Source organism: Anolis sagrei, chromosome X (assembly GCF_037176765.1).
Source record: "Anolis sagrei isolate rAnoSag1 chromosome X, rAnoSag1.mat, whole genome shotgun sequence".
Lineage (NCBI taxonomy): Eukaryota > Metazoa > Chordata > Lepidosauria > Squamata > Dactyloidae > Anolis > Anolis sagrei.
The window spans coordinates 64,901,956-64,928,749 of record NC_090034.1 but is presented as its reverse complement, the minus strand read 5'-3'; the positions used below and the strand labels follow the sequence as shown (position 1 = coordinate 64,928,749).

Below are 26,794 nucleotides of genomic sequence, written 5' to 3'. Positions count from 1 at the left end.
ATCTCCATCGCCTACCGTTAAGAGCCTAGGTGTCGTTTTGGATTCGCAGCTGACGATGGAGGCTCAGGTCGCTGCTGCCAGCAAACAGGCCTTTTTCCATTTACGACAAGCGAGGCAACTGGCACCTTACCTGTCGGATGAGGCTCTGGCAACAGTCATTCATGCCACAGTCACATCTAGGCTGGACTATTGTAACGCCTTGTATGTTGGCCTTCCTATTTCTACGACCCGAAAGCTCCATATTGTCCAGAATGCTGCAACCAGGTTACTCACAAAAACACCCATGAAATGCCATATAACACCAGTGCTGCGGCATCTACACTGGCTCCCAATAGAGTATCGTGGTTTGTATAAGATGCTGGTCCTGACCTTTAAAACTTTATATGGCCAGGGTCCATTGTACCTTAGAGACCGTCTCTCCTTCTACCATCATCGGAGGTCGCCATGACCATTCCAACGCGATTTGCTCTATATACCGGGTCCTAGGGAAGTGCACTTGGAAAGCACCAGATGCAGGGCCTTCTCTATTTCTGCCCCTGCCTTATGGAATTCCTTGCCTCCCTATTTGAGAGCCATGCGTGACTTAGGGCATTTTATCCTAGCACTTAAGACCTTGCTTTTTACTAGAGCATTTGACCCATGTTAATTTTAATATTTGTATGTATGTGTTTTATCCTGTATAATTTCTGCTATGTAAATCGCCTGGAGCATCTCGGATGGAGGACAATTAATAAGTAATTAAAGATTATGATGATGATGATGATGATGATGATGATGATGATGATGGTGATGTATAAATATGTGAGAGGAAGCCACAGAGAGGAGGGAGCAAGCTTGTTTTCTGCTTCCCTGGAGACTAGGACGTGAAACAATGTCTTCAAACTACAAGAAAGGAGATTCCACCTGAGTATTAGGAAGAACTTCCTGACTGTGAGAGCTGTTCAGCAGTGGAACTCTCTGCCCCAGAGTGTGAGGGAGGCTCCTTCTTTGGAAGCTTTTAAACAGAGGCTGGATGGCCAGCTGTCAGGGGTGATTTGAATGCAATATTCCTGCTTCTTGGCAGGGGGTTGGACTGGATGGCCCATGAGGTCTCTTCCAACTCTTTGATTCTATGATTCTGTTGTATGATTCTTTGAATAACATTGGACTATGATCCTAAATCTGACCTGTTGGTCTGGGACTGAGGCCATGTGGTGTACAAACATTGCCTTTACACTGAGTTGTAGTTGTTTTTGGAAAAGGTTTTTTGGTGCCCGCTCAGCAGAGCCTCTGGCGCAGGCAATGACTCAGCTGGCCGGAAAATGCATGGTTGGAGTCGATAAAAGCAGAGGCAGATTGAGAAAGCACCACAAGGCCGGTTTTGCTTTCGCAAGCACACTCTACTAAATCCATGTGCAGCAGGTTCTATCTCGGGCACTTCCAGTTTATGAATCTATTTGCAGTTGTGCAAATTTACCTCTGAGCAAATTGGGTCTTTGGGCCACAATAAAGCTTTGATTGATTGAAAATTAAATGTTGCTACATATACTTCCAGTTAGAAGGATCCGGGTGCAGAGATGCCCTCGAAAACTGCAGCCACTCAGGATATAGACAAAAGTTTAAGTGGATAGCTTCAGAATACAGACTTCTGCACAGATTGTTACTTATTAGCAGGCTTTTAACTGTTTTGTACTGATTACTGTTATTGCTTTTGTTTATTGGTGTACTGTGGGCTTGGCTTCATGTAAGCCGCACCGAGTCCCTTGGGGAGATGGTAGAGGGGTACAAATAAAGTTATTATTATTATTATTATTATTATTATTATTATTATTATTATTTTAAAAAAGAGATCAAGGATATAACATATCCTTCCACTGGATTATTAAAACTATCTCACATAAGGCTTGCCCAAACTTCTTGCTAATTAATTGTGGCGAACTCTAATTAGCAGTTTCCTGGACAAGAAACATGGTAATCTCTGGGCCAGAGTGAAGAGAGGGGGGGCCAGGGAGGCAGTTCCACCTTGTCTCCTGCCTATGCCATCAGCTGGGAGCCCCTCCGCCAAGCACCAACTGCTGCTCTGGGCCAGAGTGAAGAGAGAGTGGGCCAGGGAGGCAGTTCCACCTTGTCTCCTGCCTATGCCATCAGCTGGGAGCCCCTCCGCCAAGCACCAACTGCTGCTCTGGGCCAGAGTGAAGAGAGAGTGGGCCAGGGAGGCAGTTCCACCTTGTCTCCTGCCTATACCATCAGCTGGGAGCCCTCCCCCCAGCACCAACTGCTGCTCTGGGCCAGAGTGAAGAGAGAGTGGGCCAGGGAGGCAGTTCCACCTTGTCTCCTGCCTATGCCATCAGCTGGGAGCCTCTCCCCCCAGCTGCTTTGGGCAAGAGTGAAGAGAGAGGGGGCCAGGGAGGCCGTTCCACCTTGTCTCCTGCCTATACCATCAGCTGGGAGCCCCTCCCCCAAGCAGCAACTACTGCTCTGGCCCAGAGTGAAGAGAGTGTGGGCCAGGGAGGCCGTTCCAATTTGTCTCCTGCCCATGCCATCAGCTGGGAGCCTCTCCCCCCAGCATCAACTGCTGCTCTGGGCAAGAGTGAAGGGGGGGGGCAGGGAGGCAGTTCCACCTTGTCTCCTGCCTATACCATCAGCTGGGAGCCCTCCCCCCAGCACCAACTGCTGCTCTGGGCCAGAGTGAAGAGAGAGTGGGCCAGGGAGGCAGTTCCACCTTGTCTCCTGCCTATGCCATCAGCTGGGAGCCTCTCCCCCCAGCTGCTTTGGGCAAGAGTGAAGAGAGAGGGGGCCAGGGAGGCAGTTCCACTTTGTCTCCTGCCTATACCATCAGCTGGGAGCCCCTCCCCCAAGCAGCAACTACTGCTCTGGCCCAGAGTGAAGAGAGTGTGGGCCAGGGAGGCAGTTCCAATTTGTCTCCTGCCTATGCCATCAGCTGGGAGCCTCTCCCTCCAGCATCAACTGCTGCTCTGTGCAAGAGTGAAAAGGGGGGGGGGGGCAGGGAGGCAGTTCCACATAACTGCTATCTCGTTTTTCCCTCTATGGATCCCTACGCCCGAGTAACAACCTTTAAAGTTCCAGGAATATTTTCCGGCTCAAAACAGCTGATTGTCAAAATCAGCTGGCTCCCTCCGCTCCATTGAAGATCGGCTCGGCTTATCCTCGTCTTTGCCAGGCTCTGACCCGGGGACTTGGTGTGGATACCCCATGGGACTTCGGAGAGGGTCTGGCCAGGAAGGCCCCTTCCCTTCGGGGGAGTTCTAGTTCACCAAGGACTCTCAAGGAAGCCGATCGCAGCACGGCAGAGGGGAGGGGCTGTTTCTGCCGGCTCCAAGGACTCCAGCCTCCCCCCTTGTGCCCCCGCCGATCATAAACTCTCTGGCGCTTACCCTTTTGGGGCATCACCGAGCCCTTTTCCTCCCCATGAACTTTCCGAGAAACCCAGGACTAAAAATATTCATTTTTATAATAAAATTGCTTTATTAATTTTGTTTGGGGAAGGGATGGGAATAAGTTTAATCAATGTACTATGTATGGAATGCTTATGAATGTGTACCCCTTGCATTACCCTCTGCCCCTCCAACTTTGCCCCACTAAGGGAATTCAGAAGCAGAAAGGCCTCAGAGCGCCCAGCTGCCCAAAAGGGGCCATTTCGCCCCACAACGAAACCCCCCCCCCCCCCACTATTCAATCATTTTTTGCATGGAACAATAGGTCAGGAAGTTTCTCTATTTGTCCTCGGAGCATGGCCCACAGATGAATCTCTTCCTCCGGTCAAGTCTTAATTTGCCAATCACAATAGGGGCCAGACTGCCCACCAGGGAGTCCGTGCCCAGCCTAGATCATACCTCTTGGAAATCATTAAAACAACATATTTGCTCAGTTTCAGCCAGGAAAGCTCATATTGATTCAATCACCCTTTATCCCCCAAACAATAGATTGGCTTCCCTGCTGGCCGAAATTGCTCCCGGACGCGTGAAGACCCCTTTGTCAAGCAATCATTTTTCCTCCTCCATTGTTCCATCTCTTCCGTCCTGCCTCCTCACTCCTGATTCGCCGGCTCCACGAAGCGAGGATTGCTGTGATTGGCCGAGAGCAGGGGCAAGCCTCTCCCAGCTGTTCGGCCATCAACCAATCACAGCGAAGCCAGGTGAGGGAGGGCGGGCGGGAATTTCAAAGTTGCGGAACTTACTGAATGTATAAAGATGCCTCCAAACTTTGTATTTTCATGCTTGTGGTGGAATAATTCCCACAATTGCATCCGATATCAGCTGAATTGCTAATAAAAGCCTCGGTCGCCACTTCTTCAACCTCTTGGTCGGGAAAATCATTTTTTATCGGTCGCTTGGATTGGCTTCCTGAAAGTCTCGCCGAGAAGGTAGCGGATCCTCTTTGGTGTGATCCAGGGGTACCCTCCTCACGAGGAGACCCATCTAAAATTGCTGACTTCATAGGGAAGTAATGCTACCCCTCTATTCTGCCTTGGTTAGACCACACCTGGAATATTGTGTCCAATTCTGGGCACCACAATTCAAGAGAGATATTGACAAGCTGGAATGTGTCCAGAGGAGGGCGACTAAAATGATCAAGGGTCTGGAGAACAAGCCCTATGAGGAGCGGCTTAAAGAGCTGGGCATGTTTAGCCTGAAGAAGAGAAGGCTGAGAGGAGATATGATAGCCATGTATAAATATGTGAGAGGAAGTTACAGGGAGGATGGAGCAAGCTAGTTTTCTGCTTCCCTGGAGACTAGGACGTGGAACAATGGCTTCAAACTACAAGAGAGGAGATTCCATCTGAACATGAGGAAGGATTTCCTGACTGTGAGAGCCGTTCAGCAGTGGAACTCTCCAGGGCCGTAGGAAGAAAAAAAATTCAGGAGGGGTTGAAAATTTCAGGGGGGGGGTGTTGAAAATTTCACAGGGGGGTGGGGTGGGGTGGAAATCTGCCTCTTACCTCACGCTGAAGCAAAGAGCACAGCAGGGGGCAGAGCAGCGTTCAATAGCCTGCAACTCCACCCCTGTCAACCACCTCCACCAAGTCTGGCCTCCTTAATGAGAGCATTCAACACCCCCGCCCCCAACTTGGTTGCCCTGCTACATCGGCTATTGCTGCAAGTAATGACAGTGTGAATACATTGTCAATATTTGCTTGAGATAGTGCTTGCAGTTCTGGAGGGACTCTTAATTTTTTGCATCTCATAGACAGCATGGGGATTTGGTTAACCAGTTAAAATTCATGAGTAAACCAGGTATTTTTTAACCAGAAATTTTTGGGGGGGGGGGGTCCTTGGCCTCCTTAATGAGAGCATTCAACACCCCCCCCCCCCCCGCTACAGGCCTGGAACTCTCTGCCCCGGAGTGTGGTGGAGGCTCCTTCTTTGGAGGTTTTTAAACAGAGGCTGGATGGCCATCTGTCAGGGGTGCTTTGAATGCAATATTCCTGCTTCTTGGCAGGAGGTTGGACTGGATGGCCCATGAGGTCTCTTCCAACTCTATGATTCTATGATTATTAAAACATCAAAACATCCAGGCATCCCCTGGGCAACATCCTTGCAGATGGCCAATTCTCTCACACCAGAAGCAACTTGCAGTTTCTCAAGTCACTCCTGACACGAGTCACAAAAAAAACAACTGTGGAGGTCCTTTGGAGTTCTGACCCTGTCCTCTGGAGCATTGGCTCTCTTTTTTTTAAATAAATAATCTTTATTCACGTTTTCAATAGTAACAACAGACATTAGCATTGAACATTTAAAAAACATTGAAAAAACATTGAAAACATTACAGACATTACAGTGCAGACGTAGAAAGTAAGGGGGGAGCGGGGGGGGGGGGTTAGAGAGGAAGGGAGTGAAGGGGGAAGGGCAGAGGAGGGGCAAGGCAAGGAGGTCAGGAAGGGGTGTGTGATTCAAAACGCGAGGGAGGGGGGCAGTTAAAAGGAGGTATTCTTGACTTCCTAAATAGTCTGCAGAGTTATGCGTGGATATTGTATTTTCATTCATCCTCTCATCTATATTAATTCCACTGTCTTCTTCACCGACCGTTTAATGTAATGTTCTTCTTTTCCTTTAAGTATGTCCTCATTGGTTTCCAATCTATTTTTCTTTTTTGGCTTTTGTCGTACACCAGATTTGCTAGCGAATCCATTTCCATTAGGTCTCTGATTTTTAAGAGCCAGTCTTCAACGGTTGGGAGGTCTTTTTTTTTTCCATTTGCATGCCAGGACGGTTCTTGCTGCCGCCGCTGCATGATATAATATCTTTTCTTTATTAGGATCTATACTGAATAGGGCTGGGCGGTTTCGTTTCGTAATTTCGTAATTCGTTAAAAAATCGTTATTTTTTGATAACGAAGTGATATTGAACCATTCAGGAGCAACTAAAAAACGAAACGAATTTTTCCAATTCGTTTCGTAATTGTTTCGGAATTGATTCGTTATTGATTCGTTATTATTTCCGCATGTCTGGTGCAAGTTTTAGGGTTGCTGTTTGTTTTCTCAGTGAAAAAAAATATAATTATCACACCAACAGTCAACAACAGAGGGAGAGGGAAGCTTCAGAAGTTTTTTTAGCGTATTGCGCGATCGCGGCCGCCATTAACGAATCGATTCGTAATTGTTTCGTAATTGTTTTATGATTTCCGAAATTTCGTAAATATCGAACTTTTTTAAAGGAAAATTTCGGAATTCTTTTAAATAACGAAACGCAAAAAACCCCTAAAAACGAATCGAGTTTAGAAACAAATTTTTCCGTGTTTGGACAGCCCTAATACTGAAGTCTAGCAGGTGTAGAAGATAACTAGGTTCCTTCTTCCACACCTGGTGGCAGTGTAAGAAAGTAAAAAGCTTCTGGACGGAGATTCACAGACAAATCCAACAAATAATTCAGACAAAATTTGAGTTAAAACCCAAATATTATCTTCTACACCTGGAGCATTGGCTCTCCTTCCCCATTGGGTCCCCTCTCCAAAGTGGATGCCAATCCCAATCCCCTTGCCTTCCTCTGAGGCTGAGGGAGTGTGATGTGAACTCTGATTCCCCTGGGAGCTGAAAGCAAAACCTCCAAGTTGGAGGAGAAGGTGGGGGGAGCCACGCTTCCAGCTGTTTCCCCGCAGCCACTGAGCAGTTGGGAATGAGGACTGGCAGAGAGGGGCAGCCAATGACCATAGCGAGTGGGCAGTGCGGGGGGCGTGGCCACCGGCGTGACGTCAGGAGTGGGTCTTTCCAGCTGATGCAGGTGGAAAGGACAGCGCTCCTGCTGCCGACTCTTAAAGGGCGAGGAGCACGATTGTTCCAGCGGGGTCCCGTGGACTTTTCCAGGCGTGCTTCGTAAAGGTAAGAAGGGCAGGACTGGAGAAGAGGGAGGGAAGGAAGGAAGAGCCTGTGGTGCGGAAAGTGTGCGGAAAGGAGTAGCTCTGCCTGGGCACTGGCACGCAGAACTTGGCCGTCCCTGGGCGGGAGGAGGAGGAGGAGGAGTCCCCTTGCCATTACTCAGCACATACGCAGAGAGAGAGAGAGAGAGAGAGAGAGGGAGGCAGGTGAAAAGGGGCACCACTGGGAGACTTCCCCGCCGCCCCCTGCCCATGCACAGAGTGCCCACACCGCCTCCTTTCTGCTCGCCCAAACTTTCCTGCCTCCGCGCCTGGAAACATTCTTGCAAAGTCGCAAGTTGCCTCCTCTGCTCCAAGGTCCAGCTTCATGAGTTAGTATTGTTACTGTTTTCTATGTACATAACAACACAGGCACATGAGGCCCAAGTGTCTAGGACTCGGCTCTTCCCAAGGGCCTAGCATATTAGAGGTATTATGATTATTATTACTAGCGGTCCCCTGCCACGCGTTGCTGTGGCCCAGTCTGGTGATCTGGAAAATAATAATAATCTATATAAATAACGATGTAATGTTCGTTTGTGGGATTAATAGAACTCCAAAAACCAATGGACGAATTGACACCAAATTTGGACACAAGACATCTACTAACCCAAAGTGTGACCATCACTCAAAAAAAAAAAAAGATTTTGTCATTTGGGAGTTGTAGTTGCTGGGATTTATAGTTCATCTACAATCAAAGAGCATTCTGAACTCCACCAAGGATGGAATTGAACCAAACTTAGCACACAGAACTCCCATGACCAACAGAAAACACTAGAAGGGTTTGGTGTGCATTGACCTTGAGTTTGGGAGTTGTAGTTCACATACAGCCAGAAAGCACTGTGAACTCAAACAATGGTGGATCTGGACCAAACTTGGCACGAATATTCCCAATGCCCAAATATGAACACAGATGGAGTTTGGGGGAAATAGACCTTGGCATTTGGGAGTTGTAGTTACTGGGATTTATAGTTCACCTGCAATCAAAGAGCTTTCTGTACCCCACTAACGACAGAATTGGGGCAAACTTCCCACACAGAACCCCCATGACCAACAGAATATAATTAAGGACATCCAGTCCAACTCCCTTCACCAGGGCAAGAAAACGTCATCAAAGCCCTCCTGACAAAGAGCCATCCAGCCATAGATATAGATAGATAGATAGATATGATTCATGCACAGAGAGATATAGTATCATAGATTTGAAAGGGACCCCTAAAGAAGAACAATTATATGTTGCATGTTCCAGAGTAGACAAACCAGACAATCTCCACATCAACACTGACAAAGAAACAGCAAGAAATACTGTTTACCCACAAGCATAAAGAAATTGCGTATATTAGAAACCAACATTTTCTCATTACTTTATTTTCCAGATCAACAGACTGGGCCACAGCAACGCGTGGCAGGGGACGGCTAGTAATAATAATAATAAACTTTATTTAATATCCCGCCACCATCTCCCCAATGGGGACTCGGGGCGGCTTACATGAGGCCAAGCCCAACAGCATATTACAATCATAGAATAGAATAGAATAGAATAGAATAGAATCAAAGAGTTGGAAGAGACCTCATGGGCCATCCAGTCCAACGCCCTGCCAAGAAGCAGGAATATTGCATTCAAATCACCCCTGACAGATGGCCATCCAGCCTCTGTTTAAAAGCTTCCAAAGAAGGAGCCTCCACCACACTCCGGGGCAGAGAGTTCCACTGCTGAATGGCTCTCACAGTCAGGAAGTTCTTCCTCATGTTCACATGGAATCTCTTCTCTTGTAGTTTGAAGCCATTGTCCTAGTCTCCAGGGAAGCAGAAAACAAGCTTGCTCCCTCCTCCCTGTGGCTTCCTCTCACATATTTATACATGGCTATCATATCCCCTCTCAGCCTTCTCTTCTTCAGGCTAAACATGCCCAGCTCCTTAAGCCGCTCCTCATAGGGCTTGTTCTCCAGACCTTTTATCATTTTAGTCGCTCTCCTCTGGACACATTCCAGCTTGTCAATATCTCTCTTGAATTGTGGTGCCCGGAATTGGACACAATATTCCAGGTGTGGTCTAACCAAAGCAGAATAGAGGGGTAGCATTACTTCCCTAGATCTAGACACTATGCTCCTATTGATGTAGGCCAAAATCCCATTGGCTTTTATTGCCGCCACATCACATTGTTGGCTCATGTTTAACTTGTTGTCCACGAGGACTCCAAGATCTTTTTCACATGTACTGCTCTTGAGCCAGGCATTGTCCCCCATTCTGTATCTTTGCATTTCGTTTTTCCTGCCAAAGTGGAGTATCTTGCATTTGTCACTGTTGAACTTCATTTTGTTAGTTTTGGCTCATCTCTCTAATCTGTCAAGATCGTTTTGAATTTTGCTCCTGTCCTCTGGAGTATTGGCTATCCCTCCCAATTTGGTGTTGTCTGCAAACTTGATGATCCTGCCTTCTAACCCTTCATCTAAGTCATTAATAAAGATGTTGAAGAGGACCAGGCCCAGGACGGAACCCTGCGGCACTCCGCTCGTCACTTCTCCTGCTATGAACCATCACGAATCTTAGGAGAGGCCCTGCTGTCGATCCCACCACTCTCACAAACGCAGTTGGTGGGGATGAGAGACAGGGCCTTCTCGGCAGTGCCCCCCCCCCCCCCGGTCTGTGGAACTCTCTCCTTAGGGACATCAGGTTGGCCACCTCCCTCCTGTCCTTTAGAAAACAACTGAAGACCTGGCTCTGGGGCCAAGCGTTCGATTATAGGCCAGCGGCAATAGGAAAAGGAAATTTGGATCTTATTTATTTATTTATTTATCAGTTTTATATACCACCACTCCCCGAAAGCTCGGAGTGGTTTACAATATACATATGCAATACATTACATTTAAAATCAAAGAAAAATTTCAATCAGCAAGATTTAAATGCCAGCCTAAATAAATAAGTTTTACAAGCTCTACAAGTAAGTCTCGGAGAGCTCGTGTTTCCGCTGGCAAGGCATTCCACAGGTAAGGAGCTTGAATGCTCTACGCCTAGTAGACATCAGGTGAAAGGTCCTAAAATTGGGAACTTCAAGGAAATTCTGATTGTCTGAACTGAGTGATCTCGGGGGTTGGTAGGGGGTGAATAATCAGGTACAATGGCCCCAGGCCATATAAGGCCTTAAAAGTAAGAATCAGCACTTTGAAGGTAATCTGGTGCTCAATCGGCAACCAGTGCAGTTGCTGCAAGATTGGAGTGATATGACACCTCGCTTGGACCCCTGCGAGAAGCCGGGAAGCAGCATTTTGCACTAGTTTAAGTTTCCAGATCACCGATAAAGGCAGGCCTATGTAGAGGGTGTTACAGTAGTCTGACATGGAGTCTCCCAGCTTGGCTTGATATTTATTGGCACGTTAACTATTAATTTATTGTTAAATTTTACTGATGATGTACAATGTTTTAAAATGATTTTATTGTGAATTGTAATTTTTATGGTATTTATGCTGTTAGCATCCTCTGATGCTCATGTGAGGCCGCACTGAGTCCCCCTTGTGGGGAGCAGGGCAGGATATTAATATATGTAATAAATAAATAAATTCTGCTCCTGTCTTCTGGAGTACTGGCTATCCCTCCCAATTTGGTGTCATCTGCAAGCTTGATGATCATGCCTTCTAAGCCTTCATCTAAATCATTAATAGAGATCCTGAGCAGGACTGGGCCCAGGACAGAACCCTGCTTATGGCACTCTGCTCGTCACTTCTCTTCATCCTGGAAAGAAGTGACGAGAGGAGTACCGCAGGGTTCCGTCCTGGGCCCGGTCCTGTTCAACATCTTTATTAATGACTTATGAAGGCTTAGAAGGCAGGATCATCAACTTTGCAGACGACACCAAATGGGGAGGGATAGCCAATTCTCCAGAAGACAGGAGCAGAATTCAAAACGATCTTAACAGATTAGAGAGATGGGCCAAAACTAACAAAATGAAGTTCAGCAGGGACAAATGCAAGATGCTCCACTTAGGCTGAAAAAACGAAATGCAAAGATACAGAATGGGGGACAATGCCTGGCTCGAGAGCAGTACATATGAAAAAGATCTTGGAGTCCTCGTGGGCAATAAGTTAAACATGAGCCAACAATGTGATGTGGCGGCAAAAAAAGCCAATGGGATTTTGGCCTGCATCAAGAGGAGTCTAGTGTCTAGATCCAGGGAAGTCATGCTACCCCTCTATTCCGCCTTGGCCAGACCACACCTGGAATATTGTGTCCAATTCTGGGCACCACAGTTGAAGAGAGATATTGACAAACTGTATGTGTGCAGAGGAGGGTGACTAAAATGATCAAGGGTCTGGAGAACAAGCCCTATGAAGAGCGGCTTAAAGAGCTGGGCATGTTTAGCCTGAAGAAGAGAAGGCTGAGAGGAGACATGATAGCCATGTATAAATATGTGAGAGGAAGTCACAGGGAGGAGGGAGCAGGCTAGTTTTCTGCTGCCCTGGAGACTAGGACGCGGAACAATGGCTTCAAACTATAAGAAAGGAGATTCCATCTGAACATTAGGAAGAACTTCCTGACTGTGAGAGCTGTTCAGCAGTGGAACACTCTGCCCCGGAGTGTGGTGGAGGCTCCTTCTTTGAAAGCTTTTAAACAGAGGCTGGATGGCCATCTGTCAGGGGTGATTTGAATGCAATATTCCTGTTTCTAGGCAGGGGGGTGGACTGGATGGCCCATGAGGTCTCTTCCAACTCTATGATTCTATGATTCTATAAAACACAATAACAACATAGTAAAATACATACAATATATGAGTACAAAAACAATTTAAAAACAACAATATTAAACATTAAAAGCCTGTCGAAACAGGTATGTCTTACATGCCCTGCGGAAGCTGGTAAGTCCCGCAAGGCATGGACTTCAGGAGGCAGAGTATTCCAGAGTGATGGTGCTACTGCTGTGAAGGCTCTGCATCTGGTTGCTGTTAGACGCAAGGTCTTGACACTGGGGACTTCCAATAGATCTTGGTCCTCAGAACGGAGGGATCTCTGGGGTTGGTAGGGGGTGAGGCAGTCCCTCAGATACATCGGCCCCAGACCATGCAAGGCCTTAAAGGTGAGTACCATCACTTTGATAGTGATCCGGTGCTCAATTGGTAACCAATGCAGCTGTAGTAAGATTGGTGTTATGTGGCATCTCATCGGAATTCCCGCAAGAAGCCGAGCAGCTGCATTTTGTACCAACTTGAGCTTCCGGATCACTGACAGAGGAAGGCCAGTGTAGAGGGCGTTACAGCAGTCCAGTCTTGAGATGACCGTGGCCTGGATCACCGTAGCTAGGTCGTCCCTGGACAGGTAGGGGGCCAGCCGTCTAGCCTGCCGCAGATGAAAGAAGGCGGTTCTGCTAACGGCGGAGACCTGGGCCTCCATCATCAGCAGAGGGTCCAAAAGGAGTCCCAGACTCTTTACCAATGATGACGGGCGTATATATTATTATTATTATTATTATTATTATTATTATTATTTTAGCTGTAAATTGCCTAGAGCATTCTCGGATGGAGGGCGATTAATAAGTAATTAAATATGATGATGATAATGATGATGATGATGATGATGATGATGATGATGATGATGATGATGATTGGAGACATACCAACACAGCAACAAGTGTCTGGGGTTCATCTCTGAATATCGGGCTCTTTCCAATGGCCTAGGATATTAGAGGTATTATATGTGTGTGTGTATTTGTTAGTATTATATTTACATATACATAACAACACAACAGACATGCCCATGAGGTCCAAGTGTCTAGGATTTATCTCTGAATAGCGGGCTCTTCCCAAGGACCTAGGATATTAGAGGTATTATATATATAGTAATGGTAAAGATTTTCCCCTGACATTAATTCCAGTCGTGTCTGACTCTGGGGGTTGTTGCTAATCTCCATTTCTAAGCTGAAGAGCTGGTATTGTCCATAGACACCTCCAAGGTCATGTGGTTGGCATGACTGCATGGAGCTCCGCGGTTCGAATCTGTTGAGCAGGGTGAGCTCTTGCTGTTAGCCCCAGCTTCTCCCAAACTAGCAGTTGGAAAACATGCAAATGTGAGTAGATCAATAGGTACTGCTCCGGCGGGAAGGTCACGGTGCTCCATGCAGTCATGCCAGCCACATGACCTTGAAGGTGTCTCCGGACCACACCGGATCTTCGGCTTGGAAATGGAGATGAGCACCAGCCCCCAGAGTCGGACACAACTAGACTTCATGCCAAGGGGAAACTTTTATCTTTAGTTATATATATAATTGTTAGTATTATATTATATTATATATTATTATTATATGTACATGTACATAACAACACAAGAGACATGCACATTAGGTCAAAGTGTTTGGGATTCATCTCTGAATATCGGGTTCTTCCCAAGGGCCTAGGATATTAGAAGTATGATCAGATGATGAATTTTTATGTATTTTAATGTGTTATATTTTAACTATGTTTGCTCGGGCTTGTCCTCATGTGAGCCACCCTGAGTGTCTTCAGGGAAATGGAGGCAGAGTACAAATATAAAGTTATTATTATTATTATAATACCTCTAACATCCCAGACCCTTGGGCAGAGCCTGATATTCAGAGACTAACCCCAGACGTGGTTCAAACTGCATTATATGGCAGTGTAGATGGGATGGCAAGTATTAAATCTCATTTTAATTACCATATTTGTTGTATTTTAACTTTATATCCATGCATTCATAATTAATCAATTTCTTGAATTTTGTATTTATTTTATAATAATAATAATTATTATTATTATTTCTCCCCTGAAGAGAAGTATTAGCATAATAATTTAAAATATACCTTTATGTAGTTATTTATTTATTTATACCCCACTTTATCTCTCCTGAAGGAGGCTCAAAGTGGCTTACAATTACAAATATGATGACGTAATTTAAAATATAGTATTCAAACATTAAAATAGGATTGAATATAAATAATATTTTAAAAATCCCAGTTAAAAACCCATTCAAATAATTTTAAAATCAAAAGCCACAGCAACCCCTGAATCATTCTTAGTTAGACGGTGTGGTGCTTAGCTGCCTTGAGACCCCTCTGAGAGAAAGGCAGGATATAAATAAAGATAATAATAATGTATTTATTTCATTCTAAGGCACCCTTCTTTTCCGTTATATAGCCATCTCTAAAAACAGGGTGTGTGTCTTAGAATCATAGATGTATCTTATTTTTTTTTTGAGACAAAAGTCCTGTGAATATAATATCTGACTTTTAAATGTCCTTTAACCTTTCTTTACCCAATCTCAGAGCCTCAAGTGCTGTTGGGTTGTAGTTCCCATTATATCTAGTGCACATGGCAGATAATCAAAACAGAGGCTGGGTGGCCATCTGCCAGGCGAGCTTTGATTGTGCTTTTCTTGCATGGCAGAATAAAGGGGGCTGGACTGGATGGCCTCAGGGATTGCTCCTATTAGTATTGTTATTGTTGTTGTTATCTGTTGGGGGCACTTTGATTGCATTTTTCCTGCATGGGTTTCTATGATGATGATGATGATGATGATGATGATGACACAAAAGCACAGTATGTCACAGCAAACGAGATCTATATGCTGGATTTCATATCACAAAATCACAAGTCGAACACTTCCTAAGTGTCTAGGACTGTGTGATGTATTTTTGAATGATGAGCACAGGTCCAAGTAAGGTGGCCTTTTGCAGTTGACAGATCATGATTTTGTCAATCTTTATTGTTTCCAAATGCCGGCTGAGATCTTTTGGCACGTCACCCAGTGTGCCAATGACCACTGGAAGGGACCACCTGTATTGGTTTATGTCAGAGCCTTTGCAATTCAATTTTGAAGTCCTGATAACGGCTGAGTTTTTCCTGTTGTTTTTCCTCAATGCGGCTTTCGCCGCATTGAGGAAAGATACTTTATGTTATGTATCTTTGAGTCCCTTCCGGGAGATAAAGCGGGGTATAAATAAATATTTTTTAAATTATTATTATTATTATTATTATTATTATTATTATTATTATGTGTTTTATATCCCACTTTATCTCTCCTGAAGAAGACTAAAAGTGGCTTACATTTCAGACTGTGATCACATAATTTAAAATATACAAATATGCAAACATTAAATCAGAATTAAACATAACAGTATTAAAATTCACAGAATTCTGTCAGACCCTATGGCTACTGGCTTGAGATTCCGTCCATTGTAGTCCAAAAAAGGTAACTTCCCCAAGACCTGGATTACTGACATTAACGGGTATATAGATCATGAGGAGACAGGAAAGCCTAGAGAAGACAATTATGCTGGGGAAAGTGGAAGGTAAAAGGAAGAGGGGCTGACCAAGGGCAAGATGGATGGATGGGATCCTTGAAGTGACTGGACTGACCTTGAAGGAGCTGGGGGTGGTGACGGCCGACAGGGAGCTCTGGCGTGGGCTGGTCCGTGAGGTCACAAAGAGTCGGAGACGACTGAACGAATGAACAACAACAACAAGATCAACAATTAGTAATGGCTTTTGTTGAGGTGTTACAACAAACAATTGTGTGCTCTCTCACACACACACGCACAGTCTTAGTCATTTCAAACATGAACAGAGGGATTGTACTAGAAGCTTTGAATTGCATTCTGGTTCATCAGATGCTTGGAATGGATCCTCAGTTGGCAGCAGATAGCTGTCCAGACTGGCATATGCAAAGTGAATGGCATTTAATCCCAAATCTTGGACGTGACCAGGACAGATGAGGGATCAGCAGCAGGATTGGGAGTTATTTCCTAATACCAAGGCACAACAGATCTGCATTCACTTCGATTCACATCATTCCTAAACAGCCCTTGCGATTCACAATATTTAGTTATTCCAATGCTGTACAAGCGGCTAAAGCAATGGCAGATAACCAAAAGGTACACAGACCTTCTACTGACCACATCATGGCCTAAATCCAATTCATAGTTTCAACTAGGCTTATGTATGGATTCAATTTGGTCAGTTTTCTTCAGTCAATCTGGCTTGTTCGGCTTGTTTGGCTGGCCGTAATGCAGTGTTTCTCAACCTGGGGGTCGGGACCCCTGGGAGGGTCGTGAGGGGGCATCAGAGGGGTCACCAAAGACCACAGTATTTTCTGTTGGCCATGGTGGTTCTGTGTGCCCAATTATCTATTGTTAGTGGAGTTCAGAATACTTTTTGATTGTAGGTTAATCCCAGTAACTACAACTCCCAAAGGTCAATGTCTATTTTTCCCAAACTTCACTAGTGTTCACATATGGGCATATTGAGTATTTGTGCCAAGTTTGGTCCAGATCTATCATTGTTTGAATCCACCGTGATCTCTGGATGTAGGTGAACTACAACTCCAAAACTAAAGGTCAATACCCACCCAATCCTTCCAGTATTTTCTGTTGGTCACAGGAGTTCTGTGTGCCAAGTTTGGTTCATTTCCATCGTTGGTGGAGTTCAGAAGGCTCTTTGATTTTAGGTGAAGTATAAATCCCAGGGACTATGTAAAAGTTATCCCAGGAAGGATCACACCGCTATGCCACAAGTTATAAGGAATATCACACTAAGGGAGGAAGGAAGGCCAAGTAGTAGAGAAGATTTTATATAATTTGAATTTATCAGACAGGGAAAGATATAGCTGTGTATAGCTATATTTGAATGATGTCTGAACTGAGAAGTTTTGTAAGTGTTTCTTCAATTGGGGTACGCTGCCACCTTTTCTTAGTATTCAGGCTGAGTTATATGTGTGGAGAGGATACTTAGTAACACCCTTCTGTGTTACTATGGTGTTTACTTTCCTCAGAGGGTTTAAATACCAATGACGTTCACACACAGGCTGTTGTAACGTGTTAACTATAATAAAACGTTTATTTAACAGGCTTAAACTCTTCTGGTATAAATGCGTAATGGTTTCTGTAAGTGAATGGCACAAAAGCTTTTAGTTATGTTTGATGTACAATTCTTAGATGGGTACTGGGTTCAAATCTAGAGTTAACAAACGGGAGATTATCTCAGGAAACTAATCTCTGATGATAATTCTAATCCAAATTCCCACTTTTTGGAATCTAACCTTGGACTAGCCTTCCTCAGGAATAAAAGAAACAGACAATAAGCAAGGTCCTGTTCCCACTGTCAGTATTCCTGGCTAATTCCTCTAGCCCTTGAATACTACAAAAGATTAACCCAACTCTACTATCTAGCACTATCTAACTGTCCAACTCCCAACTGACAAATCCCAACTGCCAAAAACTCAAGCCTCAAATTCAAAAAGTACACTTTTTTCCTCTATTTGAATGTTAGGCTCCACCCTCTATTCCTAACCAGTCCTGGCCATCTACTCTTTGCTTACTGGACTAGGACACACCTAAGAAAACCTCACCTAAGATGGCGTCTCCCTGTTTCCTATCTTAAGATGATTGCCAGGGCTTTTCTAGGCCCACATTTTAATTGTTCAGGACGACAGGCTTCACTAGGCCCACATTCTGGCTGCTAAAGGTAAGGGTTCTTCACAGACTACAACTCCCAAATGACAAAATCAATCACCTGTCCCCCCCCAACCCCACCAGTATTGAGATTTGGGCATATCGGGTATTTGTGCCCAATTTGGTCCAGTGAGTGAAAATACACCCTGCAATATCAGATATTTACAGTACGATTCATATCAATCGCAAAATGACAGTTATGAAGTAGCAACGAAAATAATTTTATGGTTGGGGGTCATCACAACATGAGGAACTGTATTAAGGGGTCGCGGCATTCGGAAGGTTGAGAACCACTGCCATAATGGTAAGGGCTCAGATGCCACTTTTTTTTCAGAACAGGCCACGTGGCAGCTGGTCACGGCTCCTCCTCTCCTATTCGACACCACATGGTGCCTATAAAGGCTGCCATGTGCTGCCTTTCTAGGGGTTTCTCTGTGATCCCTGCCTGTTTGGCCAATCACAATAAATAGAAGAACACTGTGAGGTGTCTTATGCAAGCTGTGTCGGTGAGCGCCTCCATTGCTCTCAGTTGCATCCTGGCTCTAGAGAGGTGCTTCAGTCCGATTGCCTTGCTGTTCACTCTTAGCTTGATTTTTTGGCTTGCCTGCGACCTGTCAGTCTTCAGTCCTGCCGACACGAGGGTTTAACCCTTTGAGCCACCAGAGGCGCAATGGTTTGTGTGCACGCACGTGTGTGTGTGTATATATATATATATATATACCATATATTCCGGCATATAAGACGACGGTGTATAAGACGAAACCCAACTTTTCCAGTTAAAATATAGAGTTTGGGATATACTCACCGTATAAGACTACCCCTCTTCCAACGCACACCAAATAAAATTATTATTATTATTATTATTATTATTATTATTATTATTTATACCCCGCCACCATCTCCCCAACAGGGACTTGGAGCGGCTTACATGGGACCAAGCCCATGTAATAATAATAATAATAATAATAATAATAATAATAATATACAAAGGTGGGCCAGACAGGTAAAAGAGTTGTGTTTTTCTGGGCCCAGAGCCACTCTATCCCTTTTTTCCATACCCCGGGCGCCCCACAATATGCAGCAACTACAGATTCTCCAATCTGCATTGGAAGTTTCAGCACCCGCTCTATAAGACCACTCCTGGCGTATACGACCACTCCCGCATATAAGATGACCCCTGACTTTTGAGAAGATTTTCTTGGGTTAAAAAGTAGTCTTATACGCCATAATATACAGTGTGTGTATATATATATATATATATATATATATATATACACACACACACACACACACACACACACACACACACACACACATACACACACACACATATACATACACACACCTTTATTCATATCCCGCTTTTCTCCCTAAATAGGACCTAAACCAGCTCACAACATATTAAAACAGTACAAATCAAACAGCACATATAACAAATAAAACCATCTATAAAATAAAACATAAATAAGCATTTAAAACCATTTAAACAGTTGCTATTTTTGCGGGAAGTCATCAATTCAAGTAACACACTTTGCTCAGCTAATAATATAATATATAATATATTATACTATTAGTGTAGCACAATATTAGTATTATATTTTACTATATTATACGATACCACTATACTTCAGTATTATTAGTAATATTACATGTAATAAATAATATACAATTATTATATTATTATATATTATTATAGTGTATTATATTATTATACCACAATATATATAATACACTACCAGTATATCATACTATTGGTATTAAGTTGTTGTTCATTCGTTCAGTCGCCTCCGACTCTTTGTGACCTCATGGACCAGCCCACGCCAGAGCTCCCTGTCAGCCGTCACCACCCCCAGCTCCTTCAAGGTCAGTCCAGTCACTTCAAGGATGCATCCATCCATCTTGTCCTTGGTCGGCCCCTCTTCCTTTTTCCTTCTACTTTCCCCAGCATAATTGTCTTCTCTAGGCTTTCCTGTCTCCTCATGATGTGGCTAAAGTACTTCAACTTTGTCTCTAGTATCCTTCCCTCCAATGAGCAGTCAGGCTTTATTTCCTGGAGGATGGACTGGGTGGATCTTCTCGCAGTCCAAGGCACTCTCAGAACTTTCCTCCAGCACCACAGCTCAAAAGCATCGATCTTCCTTCGCTCAGCCTTCCCTAAGGTCCATCTCTCACATCCGTAGGTTACTACAGGGAATACCATGGGTTTGACTAGGCGGATCTTTGTTGCCAGTGTGATGTCTCTGCTCTTTACTATTTTATCGAGATTGGAGATTGCTCTCCTCCCAAGAAGTAAGCGTCTTCTGATTTCCTGGTCACAGTCTGCATCTGCAGTAATCTTTGCACCTAGAAATACAAAGTCTGTCACGGCCTCCACAATTTCTCCCTCTATTTTCCAGTTGTCAATCATTAATTGGTATTATATAATATATAATATATATTATATTACAACATTATTAATTTTATATATAATATATTAGTATTATTAACATTATATTTAAGCACACTTTAATATCATTTATTTTACTATAATATCTGTGTGGATTTCCTTTTTGAAACTTCTGTTGTGAATCAAATATAATACAGGGAGTGTACTTAGGGAGCAATGTCGAACGTACTCCTTTTGTTTTGCCATCATCTTGCATCACCATGTTGACTTGTGATGCAACTCCAGCGACTTCACTTGTGTGTGTGTGTGTGTGTGTTTTTGTTTTTTTTGTTTTTTTGTGCAGCCTGAACTAGGTCTTTGCCAGCTGGCTCAGTTAGAAAACCAGCTGGAGTTTTCTTGTTCCAAATAGATTTGAACAAGAATCTGGAACTCGACAAACTGGCTGCCAGGCTTGCAAAGCCCTGCTTGCTATTGTCCACTGTTCAGGATTGAATAAACTTCCGGTTGACTTCCAGCTCTGCTTGGAACGGATTGTATAAGCAGCGAGATGAACACTTTGGAGCAAGCATGAATGGGTGGGTGGAAGTTGGCCTAATTCCTCTGTAAATAAACTACAGCTGTGCCCTGCTAGAGGTCCTCATTATAGAGGTCATTATAGTCTCATCACTTGGCACTTCTCTTTCAAGGGCTCAATGAATGTGAAGGGTTTTTTTGTCTCAAGCCCTCTTGATTTGTATGAAAACACTTAAGTAGTAAGTGACACTCTGTGTGTCCTTGCATGCGTATATTTCTGCCTGCAAGATTTGTAAAACAGCTAAATGCAACATCAGATTCTTAGTCCCATGCAAGAAAGGAAAGTGACCGAGGAGAGACGAATCTGTGTGGATCAGGTGTGCTTTGCCGGGCTTAGAAAATAATTGGGATCATAGAGCCATTGAGTTCAACTCCCAGCTCAGTGCAATATTTCTAGCTAAAAAGGTCCTCAGCTACTTAGCTATCCAGTTTCTTTCTTGAATTTGTTGTTGTTTATTCATTCAGTGGCTTCCTCCTCTTGGTGCCCTCCTGGACCAGCCCAGGTCAGAGCTCCCTGTTGGCTGTGGCCACCCCCTACCTCCTTCAAGGTCAAGCCAGTCCCTTCAAGGATACCATCCACCCACCTTGCCCCTGGTTGGCCCCTCTTCCCTTTTCCTTCCATTTTCCCAGCATCATTCTCTTCTCCAAGCTTTCCTGTCTTCTCATGATGTGGCCAAAGTATTTCATCTTTACCTCTCATATCCTCCCTTCCAGTGAGCATTATTTTGTGGAGTGTGGACTGGTTTGATCTTCTCACGGTCCAAGGCACTCTGAGCATTTTCCTTCAGCTCCAAGCATCTCTCTCCCTTCCTTCACTCAGCTTTCCTTATGGTCCAGTTCTCACATCCACACGTTATTATGGGGAATACCATTGCTTTAACTATGCGGACCTTAGGTGCCAGCGTGCTATCTCCATTCTTCACTCTTTTATTGAGATTGGTCATTGCTCTCCTCCCAAGAAGTAAACACATTCTGATTTCCTGGCTGCAGTCTGCGTCTGCAGTCATCTTCGCTCCTAGAAAAACGTTTTCTCCCTCTATTTGCCAGTTATCAATCCGTCTGGTTGCCATCATTTTCTTGATGTTTCACTCTAAGCCAGCTTTTGCACTCTCTTCTTTCACTTTGGTTAGAAAGCTCCTCAGCTTCTCCTCGCTTTCAGCGGTACAATAGAGTCTTGCTTATCCAACCTTCGCTCATCCAATGTTTTGTATTATCCAACACAGTCTGCCTCCTGCTTGGATCCACAGCAGTTTCAATACATTGGGATGTTTTGGTGCTAAATTCGTAAATTCACTAATTACTACATAACCTTACTGTGTATTGAACTGCTTTTTTGTTGATTTGTTGTCAAACATGATGTTTTGGTGCTTAATCTGTAAAATCATAATTAGACATTTCATAGACTTTTCCTTAATCCCTCCTTATTATCCAACATTTTTGCTTATCCAACATTCTGCCGGCCCGTTTATGTTGGATAAGCGAGACTCTACTGTATCATCTGCATATCTAAGGTCATTAATGTTTCATCCAGCCATTTTAACTCCAGCCTTGGATTCGTCAAGCCCCGCACGACACATGATGTGTTTTGCATACAAGTTGAATAGGTTGGGGGAGAGTATGCAGCCCTGCTGTACTCCTTTCCCAATCTTGAACCAGTTGGTTGTTCTGTGGTCTGTTCTTACTGGTGCTACTTGGTTGTTATATAGATTCCTCAGGAGACAGACATCTTGAAGATTTCCAGATCATTCTTATTATGTTTTACTTACCTCTTCAGGCAACTGTTTACACTGCTGAGCTACTCTCTTACTGGCAGGAATTTCCTTCTAACGTTCAATTGAAATCTACCCTCCTGTAACTTGAAACCATTAGACTTAGTTCTGTCTCCTCTGCAGCAGCCACAAATCCGCCCCTTCCTTTCTGTAACGGTCCTTGAGCCATTTAAAGGATACAGTTATGCCATTCCTCCGTCTTCCCTTCATCAAGCTGAACATTTAAACAAGCCAATCCTTTCAACTTTCCTCATATGTGTTGTTCTCCATAACCCTTAGCATCCTTGTTCCCCTCTCTGAACCCACTCAAAGTTGTCTGTATCCTTCTTACAATAAATCAACCAGAACTGAATGCAAGTCTCCAGGTAAGGCATGAGCCTATCAGAATTCAAGAGTATAGTGGGACCATTATGTCCGTTGACATGGAAAGTGTGGTTCTATTAGTCCAGGCTAAAATACAATTTTCCGCAACCATTGGCAATCACTCATGTCCAAGTAGGATGGCCTTCCAAGTGCAGGGTCTTTGCGGTGGGTCTGTAAGTGGCTGTAGATTGATCCCCACGGTTATTGATTGTTATTGATCCCCACGGTCTTTCTTCCACAGAGAAGAAAGACCGGTTTCCACACAGAAGGAGGTCCCAACAAGGGTTGGCTTGAGGCGCCTCTTTCTTCTTGAGACGTTCCCCTTTGAATTTCACAGCACTGTTGCCCATAGCTGACCTCTAGTGAGAATGCTCAAGGGCCAGGGCTTCCCAGCTCTCTCTCAGTGTCTATACCACAGTTTTTTAGATCAGATTTAAGCCCATCTTTCGATCTCTTTTCATGCCCACCAGCATTCCGTTTTCCATTCTTCAATTGGGAGTAGAGTCACTGCTTTTGGGAGACAGTGATCTTTGGGGCATTCAGACAATGTGACCTTCAGTCCAGCGGAGTTGATAGCGGAGGATCATGGCCCCAATACTTGTGGCCTTGCCTTCTTTCAGATGCTGATATTTGTCAGCCTGTTTTCTTCCCAAGAGATTTGCAGGGTTTTCTGGAGGCAACGCTGATGGAATTGTTCCAAGATTGACTGTGACATCTGTAGACGGTCCACCTTTCCTAGGCATATTACAGGGTTGGGAGGACAATAGTTTTACAAACAGGCTTCCCTATGAATGTCCCGGTCCTCAAACACTCTCTGCTTCATCTGGAAGAACTCTGCACTTGCATAACTCAGGTGGTGTTGTATTACAGTGTCAATGTTGACATTTCTGCAGCATCACATTGCTAGCTTATATCCCTACTTTTCTATCTTTCATCAGTTTGCAGATCAAAATATTATTGGGAACCTTACCAAATGCTTTGCTGAAATCCAGATACATGATATCCACAGCATTCCCACCTACTGAACTAGTAATCGAATGAAAAAACAAACAAACATGAGTTTGGCAGGACTTCTTCTTGACAGGCTCATGCTAATTCGGATTTATAATTGCATTGTTGTCAAGAAACTTGCAGATAGACTCCTGCATCATCTGTTGTAATATATTTCCCTGGTCTTGCAGTCAGGCTGACTGGCCTGTGGATTTTGAGATCTTCTTTTTTGCCTCTGTTAAGGCTTGATATGTTTGGAGCGCAGCTATCAGAATCCCACTCCTGCTTTCTTTTATATGCGGTTATGGGAAAAGGCACCAATATATTGTAACATGAGATTTTATTTCTGTGTTAGGAGTGACTCATGTTTTCTTTTGCTTTGCAAGTCACTTCTGGTGTCAGAGAAATGGCTGTCTGCAGAGACATTGCCCAGGGGACACCTGGATGTATTACCATCCTGTGGGAGGGTTCTCTTATGTCCCCACATGGGGAGCTGGAGCTGACAGAGGGAGCTCAACCCACTCTGCCTGGATTTGAACTGCTGACCGATAGGCACCATCCCAGCACAAGGGATGGTGCCATTGTGCCACCCTGAGATGAAGAGAAGAGAAATGGAGATGGCATGAAGGATATCTATTGTATGGCATCTTAAAGCTGCCAGTCAAGGTGTGGTTGTTTTGTGGATCCTCTGGTCCACATTTCTGTTTAGTGCAGGAATTCCATCACTAGAACACCCAAGATAGAAATGACTGTTGTGTTCCCGCTTGAAGAATCATGCTGTGTTTTGTAATGAATTCCGTCGCTCAACTGTTTCTTCCCATTGAGAGGTTTTATCCTAACCTCCCCTCCTTTAAACCCCAGATCTTGTCCTAGGCTGGAGCTACACCCCAAAAATGTCCCTGTTCCAACTTACAAGCAAATTCAACTTAAGAACAAACCTACAGAACCTATCTTCTTCCTAACTTGGGGACTGCCTGTGTGTATGTACATTTAATACATTTAATTTTTCCCCCTGTCCAGATGGAATCTTTTACATGAACATCCTTCTCTTTTGCCTTTTTAAAGGACTAGAAAATGAACACCTGAGACATAATATAGGACCGAGGCTATGACATCATCCCTTTTGTTCTCCTGTGTTGATTTCTGACATCTTTGATTAAGAAGAAACTAGTGGAGCTTCAAAAGCATGCAGGACGTATGGTGTGTGTTTTCGTTGGCCCAATAAAGGTGTCCCTGTTTTGTAGACATAGGTGGCGCTGTTCGTCTGCAAGTCTCTTCCTTCTAGGATATGGTCTGGAATGGGATTGGCATTTAGCTTGGAGCAGTCCCTACTAAATGGAATGGCCTTTCCTTCTAGTTGGTAGATAATACATAGAGGAGTTTATTACATTACAGTAACAATGCTGGGTACATTATCTATTTGTTACATCTGTATCGCACCTAGGTATTGCTACATCATCATCATCATCACTTTATTTCTTAATTAGTCGCTCTCCACCAAAGTGCTCCGAGCGACTTACATTTTAAAATAGCTTATACACAATATAAAACATTCAATATAAAAACATTCAACATAAAAACATTCAACATAAAAACATTCAACATAAAAACATTCAGCAGTGACTATGGCAAAATTTGATCCGGTTACTTAAATGCACAACCAAACAGCCAAGTCTTGAGCGCCTTTACAAAAGGTCGCAACTCCGACATTGCTCTAATTTATGGAGGCAATGAGTTCCACAGAATTGGAGCATAGATCGAAAAAACTCTACGCCTTGTAGCTTCCAAATGTGCCTCCCTAGGACCCGGTATGTAGAGGAGATTTTCCTGGGTGGATCGAGGTGACCACGGATGCAGAAAAGGAATGAGACGGTCCCTAAGATATAAAGGTCCTTGGCCATTTTGAGCTCTAAATGTCAGGATCAGTATCTTGTAAGAGATCCGATGTTCCATTGGTAGCCAATGCAGTTGTTGCAGAATCGATGTAATATGGGATCTTATAGATGATCCCGCTAGCAGCCTGGCTGCCGCATTTTGGACCATCCGAATCTTCTGGGTCGTTGACTTCGGAAGGCCAGCATATAAGGCATTGCAATAGTCCAACCTAGTGGTGACTGTTGCGTGGATTACCGTTGCCATTGCTTCTACCGGTAGGATGCCAATTTCCTTGCCTGGCGAAGATGAAGAAAGGCCTGCTTACTTATGGCACTTATCTGGGCCTCCATCGTCAGTGATGAATCCAACACAACCCCAAGGCTTTAAACAGTGGCAGACGGAACCAGAGCTTCCCCATCAAAATCAGGCAGAGACTGGGTTAATTCTAGCGGCTGGCCGGGCCAGAGTATCTCAGTTTTTGCAGGATTGACTTTTAGTCTGCTTGCTCGTAGCCAACTCATCACTGCTTCCAAACACAGCTTAAAGTTCTCAAGAATCACGGTTGTCCCAGGTTCGAGACGCAAGAGTAGCTGGGTGTCATCTGCATACTGGTAGCACTCTATGCCAAAGTTCGCACCAGTCCAGCAAGTGGTCAGACGTAGATGTTAAATAACAGGGGCGAGAGGATAGCACCCTGGGGAACTCCACAGCAAAGGCAGAAGCTCTCAGAGCTTTGACCTGACCACTCCACCCTCTGTCTCCGGCGCTGAAGACTTGGCTGTTTGGTTGTGCATTTAAGTAACCGGATTAAATTTTGCCATAGTCACCGCTGAATGTTTTTATGTTGAATGTTTTATGTTGAATGTTTTATGTTGTTTTTATGTTTTTATATTGAATGTTTTTATATTGAATGTTTTATATTGTGTATAAACTGTTTTAAATTGTAAGTCACTCGGAGCACCTTGGTGGAGAGAGACTAATTAAGAAATAAAGTGATGATGATGATCTATATCTATGGCTGAATGGCTCTCTGTCAGGA

General features: G+C 44.2%; 1 long non-coding RNA gene across 1 annotated transcript; it reads left to right on the top strand.

The window, feature by feature from the left end:
• The first annotated feature begins 7,184 nt into the window (after positions 1 to 7,184).
• LOC132780833 (uncharacterized) lies at positions 7,185 to 25,067 on the top strand. The gene is made up of 3 exons (XR_009631946.2): positions 7,185 to 7,315; positions 24,742 to 24,860; positions 24,946 to 25,067. It is a non-coding gene; the product is annotated as an uncharacterized lncRNA (long non-coding RNA).
• The last annotated feature ends 1,727 nt before the right edge of the window (positions 25,068 to 26,794 follow it).